This window comes from Engystomops pustulosus, chromosome 5 (assembly GCF_040894005.1).
Source record: "Engystomops pustulosus chromosome 5, aEngPut4.maternal, whole genome shotgun sequence".
NCBI lineage: Eukaryota > Metazoa > Chordata > Amphibia > Anura > Leptodactylidae > Engystomops > Engystomops pustulosus.
The window spans coordinates 96,894,558-96,904,421 of record NC_092415.1 but is presented as its reverse complement, the minus strand read 5'-3'; the positions used below and the strand labels follow the sequence as shown (position 1 = coordinate 96,904,421).

The following is a 9,864-nucleotide window of genomic DNA, read 5'->3' as shown; positions in this document are numbered from 1 at the left end:
TGTAGTATAGCCAGCCACTGTAGTATATAGCCAGCCAGCACCCCTGTAGTATATAGCCTGCCTGCCCCCCTGTAGTATATAGTCACTAGCCCCTGTAGTATTTAGCCATCCGGTAAAAAAAAAAAAAAAAAAAATTTTGTACTCACCATTCGGAAGGCCCGGCAGCTCCTCTTCTATCTTCATGTTCGTGGCAGAGCGCAAATCACAGAGTGTGCCAGTAGGGCTGTGCACACAGAGCTGTCGCTGAATTCGCGACGGCACAAAGAAAGAAGAGGCGCTGTTGCAGACCTGCTGCAAGAATGAAGATAGAAGAGGAGCTGCCCGCACAGTCGGAATGGTGAGTAGTCAGTTTATTTTTTTGTATACCCAAAAATTGTGCTAAAAAACTCGGCTTATACTTGAGTATATATGGTAACTCTGTGTAAGTTGGTATCCCATTATGACACAGAACGACAGGCCATTTTGAGTTTCAAGCATTTTCTCAAACCTGTGACATCAACATTCGGGCAAAGAGGTCTGTTATGTGTGTTTCTGCCTGATAACCATGACAACAGTAAATTAAACACCGCCATAGTTTCAATAATGAAATATGTGCAGAAACACACTTAAATTATTACTATCATTAAGGCCTTTAGGACCCATGGCCAATGGCGGATCTTCATAAATGCATTACGGGCGGACGCCCTGGCCCTATATAAAGATCTGCCATCAGTCTTTGAAAAATAAAAACCCCTATACTCACCTTTGCACCTTCTTCCCGGTCTTGCGGCTTCTTCTGGCACAGGCGCAAACACAGTGTGACATCATAGTGCAAGGGCCCGCAAGGCGTGGGTTTTTTTCCAAGAGAGCCCTGCTGTGTACATTGTAGAGGGGTGATTTCTGCTCTGGACATTTCATTAATAGGGGGGCGATCTCTGCTGTGAAAATTGTGCAAAGGGGGGGCCCTGCTGTAAACATGTAAAGGGGCATCTGATGTGGACATATAACTAAAGGGGGTATCTGCTGTGGTCATTTCATTAAATGGGGCATCTGCTGAGGTCATTTTATTAAAGGGGCATCTGCTGTGGACATTTTATTAAAGGTGGAATCTGCTGTGGAATTTTTCTTGAATGGGGTTCAGATGTTCACAGAAGATGCCTCCTTTAATGTAATGTCCACATTTCTTTAAAGGGGGCTCTGCTGTGGACATTTCTGTAAAGGGTGCTCTGCTATGGACATTTCATGAAAGGGAGCGTTGTTTTGGATATTTCTGTAAAGGGGGATCTCTGTGGACGTGTTATTAAAGGGAGTGTGAGGTTCCCCTTTCTTACACAACCTCAGGTATTATAATAGTTTACATAGGCGCAGTGGCGTAACTAGGAATGAGTGGGCCCCATAGCAAACTTTTGGCTGGGCCCCCCACCTCGCCGATGACCACGGCACCTTTTCCCATTCCCTGCCCATTTTGAACATATATAAGGGTTTTTATATTGTAAGTATACAGAGTAACTAACACAGGAATAACACATAAGGCATTTATAGTTTAACATATTTTATCACTTAGGTCATAATCATAACTTACCTGAAACCCAAAGCACCGTGTTTCCATCACTTCTTGCTTGATATAAATTTTAACTTTAACACATCTAGGAAGCACCTAAGCACAAAAATGATAGCGGTTAATCTTGCATTAAGCTATATAACTATTTGTAATTATAGAATGGTATAAAATTTATTAAAAATTTGTGCCTTATCTTATATGTAATTTGTCAAAACTTACTTGGACAGGAAGTATCATATTCAACTAGTTTGCATCTTCTGAAAAGATATGTTGTTTTTTTCGAACATATTAACTATATGAAAAACTCGCCAACCTGAAAAAAATATATAAATAATCCAAATTCTGTTCATGTTTCTCCAATCAGCATTGATTATAAAATAAATTTCAAGTTTTCTAACTTACATTAACAAAACCAGAACTTTCAACGGATGATCAACCTAGGGAAATCAACAAAAATAATATTTATTAGAGGTTTTACTTTAGCTGTATTCATTGTTAAAGGAGTAGGCAAGCAAATCACAAGTTCTGCTTGTTCACTCCATAATCATAAACTTTCTGACAGATTTACCAAGCTGTCTGAAAGTCAGAATATTTCTAGTTGTCCATTGCAACCAATCAAGGCTCCCCTTTAAAATATACATGAGCACTGGTAAAATTAAAGCTGAGCTGTGATTGGTTAACATGGGCAACTAGAAAGATTCTGACTTTCAGACAGCTTGATAAATCTGCCCCAAAGTGTCATCACAGTTAAAAAAAAAAGAGACTTAGACTTCTTTCTACTCTACATCGCCACAATGGAGCAGCAAGAGCCTGAAGTCTTTGTGACATACTGTCACTATTGTACCAGACCTAAGGGCAGGATATACAGTGTAACCTTTACATACAGACCATAATTCTTGTTCACTTTTTTTTTTAATTTTTAGCATGTTTTTCATATATTGCAATATATAACCTGTAAGAAGAAAAACAGTTGTGCTAAACCCCTATATCAGTGGTCCTCAACCTTTGTAATGCTGTGACCCCGCAATACAATTACTCATGTTGCGGTGACCCCAAACCATGCGATTTGCAGTAAAAACACAATAAAATCGTGCCTCCGAAGGCTTTAGACCCCTGTGTTTTGCTCGTTCGACCCCTGCTGGGGTCACGACCCACAGGTTGAGAACCACTGCCCTATATGATCAGCACCCCCCTTTGGGCTATCATCTGAACAAGGTTTCACTGCTTATATTCATTCCTGGCATAGTACAAAAATTGACAATAAGTGTCACTTAAAACAAAGCATGCATGGAACTGTTTTAGTAAAACTTTTTGTTAGTTGAACAGAAAACTTTTAAACTGTTAGTAGTTAAACAACTTTCCAACTCCCCAACTTCCCATAACTTTACACTTACACGGAAGAGAATTTCTTAGAACACACGCCTGCGCGCCTTGACTTCAGCAAAGGTGTCCACAATGCTGTCTATGTCTAGTTTCCTAGCTCTCTCATTTTCTATGCTCAGAACCGCAAGCCCGGAAAGCCTTTGTTCTGACATGGTGCTCCGCAAGTAGTTTTTTATTAATTTAAGCTTAGAAAAAGATCTTTCAGCAGCAGCTACTGTCACAGGTAGTGTTAAGAAAAGTAGCAAGGCTACACACACGTCCGGTAGTGTAGAAGAAAGGGCACTGTTGTCTACCAGAAGGAGGTGAGCCAGATCACTGATAGAGGATGACTTCTGAATGTCTTCCTCTAATGCAGACCGAAAATTCAGCAGTTGAGCAGGAAAACTGGATGATAAATCTTCCTGGTAGATTTCTTGGAGTTTTGATGCAGCTTGGAAAAGAACATCATCAGACGCAGATGAAAGCATTGCAGGCTGAATATTAAAACGACCAAGAACCTTGTCCATTCCCATAAATCTGTTTAGAAGCTGAGATGTTACTATATCTAAACATGGAAAAAAAACTGTAACTTGAAAATGTTTTTCTGAATCATTTAACCTCTCATCAACTGCCCATTCGTCAAAATGACGCTTGACTTTTGGGATCCGTTTCTTTTCAAACTGCGATGAAATGCCCCACTGCTGTGCAAGCGAAACTGCAATTTGTTTTGCTTCCTCAAACTGATTCCTGTATTGCCCAAGACTGTCAGCAATGTTCTTAATCAATCTTGAAGCTTCAGACAAATCAGTGTTTTTTGCTTGCAAGACTTTAGAAACAGTATTAACTTTTTCCAAAATTGTTGTCTGCAGAACAATTAAAAATATGAATTGAAAAGACTCTATTTTTTTTTTTAACGATGCAGCCTCCTCTCTTTCTTTTGTTTTTGAAGAGGTAAGGACAATCTTTGATAGTGCTTGCAATACATTAACAAAACTAAAACGTAAAGCAAGCAAGGATTCATAGCGTGAGGCCCAACGTGTAGGGCACAACTTCTTCAATGTCAAGGTGGATTTAGTTGAGAATGAACAAAGAGTTTCCCATCGTTTTATGCTGTCAGCAAAAAATGTGTATAAATTCTGTACTACATCAAAAAAACCTGCAACTTCCTTGATATTGGCCATTGCATCTTGTAGAACTAAGTTAAGATTGTGTGCTGCACAGTGTACATAAAGAGCGTTTGGTTCTTTTTCTGCAATCCTCGCTTGCACTCCAGAGTATATGCCACTCATGGTTGCAGCTCCATCGTACCCTTGGCCACGACACTTATTTAATTTCAAGCCTTTGCTCTCTATACAGGCGATAATATCCTTCTCTATTCCTGCAGCACTCTGATCTTTTACAGCATAAAAACCTAAAAATACTTCATGTATTTTCACGCTGGTTGCTCTTCCATTCTCTGCTCTGTCAACAGACACGTACCGGAAAACCTGGCTCAACTGATCAACCTTTGATATGTCCTGTGTAGTATCCATTATAATAGAGTAAAACTGTGCCTGTTGAATGTCTGAGACTATTTCTTTTTGGACTTGTCCCGCAAGAATTTGGATGATTTCGTTCTGGATTTTTGGGCTCAGATATTTTATGGATCTTTGGGGCATTTCAATTAGTTCATGAAGAACTGGATCATAATCTGCTAAAAGTTGTATTATGGAGAGGAAGTTTCCATTATTAATTTCCCCCAAATTCTCTCGATGACCACGAAATGGAAGATTGGCCATTGCCATAGTTAATGTCACATTAACAATCCTTTGTAGGGCTTGCCTCCAAAAGTTCTTCTCTCTCCTCATTTGCTTTTCAGTTTCCTCATCTATTGTGCCCTTCTTCCTCCATTGGTCATATACGACACAGGAATCAACATGAGCATTTGAGCTTTCATGAGATTGTACTTTTGTGGTTAAGCTCTTCCATTTATTGATGCCTTTTGCCCAAGCTGGTTCAAAACCCTGCTTTTTGCGATCCCCAAACAGCCAGCATGGCTCACAGTACACAGCATTCAGCTTGGGAGAATAACACAACCATGTGACAGGAAGTTTAAGGCCAGTTTGTGTGATTCGATCATAATATTTTTCTGAAAAGCATCTTTTATCTTTGTCATTGTCTCTAGGGAACGGGCCAGGGGGTCTGCATGGGCCCTGGGAAATAATGAATCTTTTAACGTTTGGGTCAGCAATTGTTACAGGATAATTAGCCCTATCGGTGACATACTCAGAAGCAGTAGCACTTTCTAATATGCTGCTGGTAGATGTGCTTGCAGTTTGACTGGTAGCAGTGGAATTGATTGGCTCATTTGAGGTGGGAGTAATTGCTTGTATTTGGCTCATATCTCTACCACACTCATCCTCAATACTTTCTTCACTACTAGTCTGGGCACATCCCTCCACCTCGGTTGTTGTAACATTTGGAAGTGGAAAATTTTCTGCACTTGCCTCCTCTACATCTGCTATAGATGTACTACTGCTTTCACCCACAGGTTTAGGGGCGGCAAAAAAGCTACTTATTTTCTGCATTTTTTGACTCTTCAAGTTCTCTTCCTTTCTTTTTTTACGCTTTTGAGCGCCACTGAGATGGTGATAAGTTGACATAGTGAAGAGATATGTGTGCCCTGTCAGCAAAACAGAGTTCCAGATATATATTGGTCTTTAATATATGTGATTCTTTACAATCTAAGACTGCGCAGTTCAATTTTAAAGAGTCTTTTGCTGTTTAACAGATCAACTGTTTTGATGTGGGATTATATATGTTTTAGGCTGAGTTGTAGATGCAAACAATGTATTTAACCACAATAAAGTAGTATCTGCATGTACAAACCAGTTTTCAGACCGATGTGGACATTACATGGTGCAGCTAAACATAGGACGTCCATTATTTAAAGGAAATCTACGATCAGGATCATGGATTATAAACCAAATACACTTACTTACTGGTGTCCCCTTTATCGAGATCTGCTCTTCTTTTAACTTCCTATGCCATAGATTAAGAAAATATGCTTTAAAAATATGCAAATGAGCCTGAGCGGCTCCAGGCTACATTAAAGGAAATCTACCACCAGGATAAAGATATGTAAACCAACTACACTGACATACTGGTGAGTGCCCCCTCTGCTAGGTTCTGCTTTTCTTTTAGCTTCTTAGGACCTTGTTTTTACAACAAAAAGGTTTCACAAATTATGCAAATGCGCCTCTGGGACTCCAGACTCTATAGCTGTCAATGGAGCTTGGAGCCCCAAAGGCTCATCTGCATAATTTTTAAAACTTCTTTTTCTTTAAAACAAAGGCATACGAAGCTACAAGAAGAGCGGATCCTACCAGAGGGGGCGCATACCAGTATGTCAATGTGCTTGGTTTACAATCCTTCATCCTGGTGGTAGATGTCCTTTAACTTCTATGGAGCGTGGAGCCCCTCAGGCTCATTTAGAAGCCTTCAAAGGCATAAAAAGCTTGTAAGTGTACTTGGTTTATAATCCATAATCCTGATGGTAGATACTTTAAATATTAATCTTCTATCCCAAGATCATGCTAATAAATACTGAAGTGGCTGGATCAACCCCACTTTTTACAACGTAGTGAGATATTTCCAAACAGGCAGCCCTCAACTTAAGAACACCTGACTTATAAATGAGTTCTCTGGCCACTGTGACCTCTGGTGAAGCTCTCTGGCAATTTACTTGAACTTTAGCCCCAGACTGCAATTATAGGTTGTAAGGTGTCTGTAATGAAGCATTATTGTTAATCCTTATTCCCTTGTCAACCATGAATTTTTCAAATCCTATTGTTATAGGAAACTAAAGTTACACTAAATATACCAGTTCTGACTTGTATACAAATTCAACGTAAAGGTGTTTTCCCATGATTGAAAGTTAGGCTCTATTAGTGCTGAGACCCCTGCAGATCGCGAAAACGAAGGTGCCCACCGATCTCCATAGCGATTGATCAAGCAGAACGGTCATGCGTGGCCGTCTGCTCCGTTAATCTGACAGAGCAAGGAGGGATCCGACGGACCCCTCGTTTTCAAGATCTGTGGTGGTCTCAGCACGGAGACCCCCAATGTTTAGCAAGCTAGGCCCTATCCCGTGGATAGGGCCTTACTTTCCTTCATGGGAGAACCCCTTTAAAAACCTAAAGATTAGATCTTGTATGTAACCTGGGGACTGACTATAAATGCAATCAGCACAACATCCAAAGATATAACTTTTACCTGTATTTGATTCCTACAGTATATTCAAACTGTAAAAGAAATATAGAAAGCACAAAGCTGTCAATAAAACTACCGATTCAAAACACAGTTTTAACTACTTATTTCATGAACAACACCAAACCATTATCAGGAACACCTGCACATTGCACACATGGTGGGGTAGTCCCTGCATTGGCTGGGTGGTCTTTGGGCTGCTCACTACCAGCACTGGTTGAGGACAAATACATAGGGGCAGATTTATCAAGCTGCCTGAAAGTCAGAATATCTCTAGTTGCCCATGGTAACAAATCACAGCTCCCCTTTAAAATATTCATGAGCACTGGTAAAATGAAAGCTGAGATGTGATTGGTTGCCATGAGCAACTACAAATATTCTGACTTTCAGACAGCTTGATAAATCTGCCCCATAGTGTTAATACATAGTTTTAAAGTAAGCCATACTCACTTTTGTCCAGATCCTTCTATCTCTATAGATTGTAGGATACGTAGCTTTACTCTTCTCCTTTTCTCTTCAAGTTTTGATCACTGTTTGGCCTTCATACTTCACGTAATGCTCTTCACAATAAAATCTAGGAAAGTAGAAAAAAAGAAAATGGCTCTGAGCAAATGGGTGTTTAATATTCATAGTCTACCATAAGGATAACTCATTTTTAAAAATCAGCATAGAATAGACAGATGCGTTTAAGCTGATGACTAAGAGTAATTCTTTCCATATGCATATGCAGTGACTATTTGGCCGGGTCAACGTACGGGCCTGTTTCCACTGGTTGATAGTGTACATGAACTCTTTCACATCAGAACAGAGTCCATGTGCTCCATCTAACGCATGCTCATCTCCCTATGGCTACATAGGAGTCCATGCAATATAGTGAACAATAGTCCTGAAACATGGGGCTCCAGTGTGCCAAAAAGCAAAGGGGTTACTAATGTTCATTGGTCGATATTTGAAAGTAAACTAATGAACTCTAAAAGCTTAACACAGATTATTGAAGAGTAACAGTATTCATATACTGGCGGTCCCCTACTTAAGGACACCCGACTTACAGACAACCCCTAGTTACAGACGGACCCCTCTGCCCTCTGTGACCTCTGGTGACCTCTCTGGATGTTACTATAGTCCGAGACTGCAATAATCAGCTATACGGTGTCTGTAATGAAGCTTTATTGATAATCCTTGGTCCCATTACAGCAAAAAATTTTGAAACTCCACTGGGGCAAAAAAATAATTTTGTCTGGAGTGACAATTGTAAAATATACAGTTCCGACTTACATACAAATTCAACTAAAGTACAAACCCAAGGAACCTATCTTGTACTTAACCTGGGGACTGCCCGTATACTTCTTTTTATTAACCTTTTTTATAAAATGCTTTTCAGATCTGTAAATGCTGTATACTTTGCCTTATTAAGTGGAGTACTTTAGTTATGTGGATAGTTTGTTTTAATAAAATGGTTGACAAGGATGCGTCGGGGAGGTTTTATTTTAATAAAAAATATTTCCTAAAAAATGTTTTTTTTTTTTAACTCAAAACTTGCCTTAGTAATGGTCCTGGACTGGGGCCTTGTGTTAGCTGGTAAAGGCTGATATTAACCCCCTTATCATTACCCAGGTACCCACTGCCAACAGAGGTGCTGTAAAGAGCTGGATACAATCCAGTACCTGACCGTCTACAGATGATCCGGTACTAAGGCGGTTGCAGGCTGGTATTGGGCTCTGCCCAAAAACAGTGGGTGCTCAAATTCAAATAATATCAGGGTGCTGCAGCTGTATTGTATCTGGCTGGTTATAGAAAATGAGTCTCCATACCCTTTTTGTAAAACAAGTTTTAAAAAAAAAATGACGTGGGGTTCCCCCTCATTTTCATAACCAGCCAGATACAATACAGCAGCAGCACCCTGACATTACTGGGGTGTGAGTGCCCATTGATATAGGGCCATCACAGCCCAATAATACCAGCCTGCAGCCGCCCCAGCACCTGACCATCTATAGATGGTCAAGTTCTGGATTGTACCGAGCTCTTCCTGGCACCCCTGGTGGCGGTGGGTACCAGGGTAATGATTAGGGGGTTACTGTTAAGCCTTTTTTACCGGCTAACACTAGGCCCCGCTCCTAGTAATGGGCGCCGTCTATTAGACAGCACCATTACTAAGGCAAGTTTTGAGTAGAAAAAAAAACACACGAAGAAATATATTTTATTAAAATAAAAACTCCCCAACAACCCCTTGTTAACCATTTTATTAAAAAACATAATCCAGGTCATTGATGTAGTCCACCGAATCAGGCGAAGTATGAAACAGCATACCCAGATCTGAAAAATAGAAATAAAGAAAGGCATCAAATAATTATATATATATATACATATACATACATATATATATACATACATATATACACACATATATATATATATATATATATATATATATATATATATTTAAATATGTTATTAGTGAGGGGGGACACCTCACTAAAAACACGCCCAGCAGTGGCCTCCCCTCACTAATGACATGTCCCAGCTTTACTAATAAAAAAGTCCCTAGCGGCCTCCCTTTCCTAATAAAAAGTTCCTAGGGCTTCCCTTTCCTAATAAAAAGCCCCTAGGGCCTCCCTTAACTAATAAAAAAGCCCCTATGGCCTCCCTTAACTAATAAAAAAGCTCCTAGGGCCTCCCTTAACTAATAAAAAAGCTCCTAGGGCCTCCCTTAACTA

At 39.9% G+C, this 9,864-nt stretch overlaps 1 long non-coding RNA gene across 1 annotated transcript; it reads right to left on the bottom strand.

Moving 5' to 3' along the window:
* Window positions 1–1,763: 1,763 nt before the first annotated feature.
* On the bottom strand, window positions 1,764–7,683 carry LOC140134087 (uncharacterized). Its single transcript, XR_011856077.1, has 4 exons — window positions 7,601–7,683; window positions 7,157–7,185; window positions 1,943–1,977; window positions 1,764–1,853 (listed from the first exon to the last, which is right to left on the bottom strand). It is a non-coding gene; the product is annotated as an uncharacterized lncRNA (long non-coding RNA).
* Between the last annotated feature and the right edge of the window lie 2,181 nt (window positions 7,684–9,864).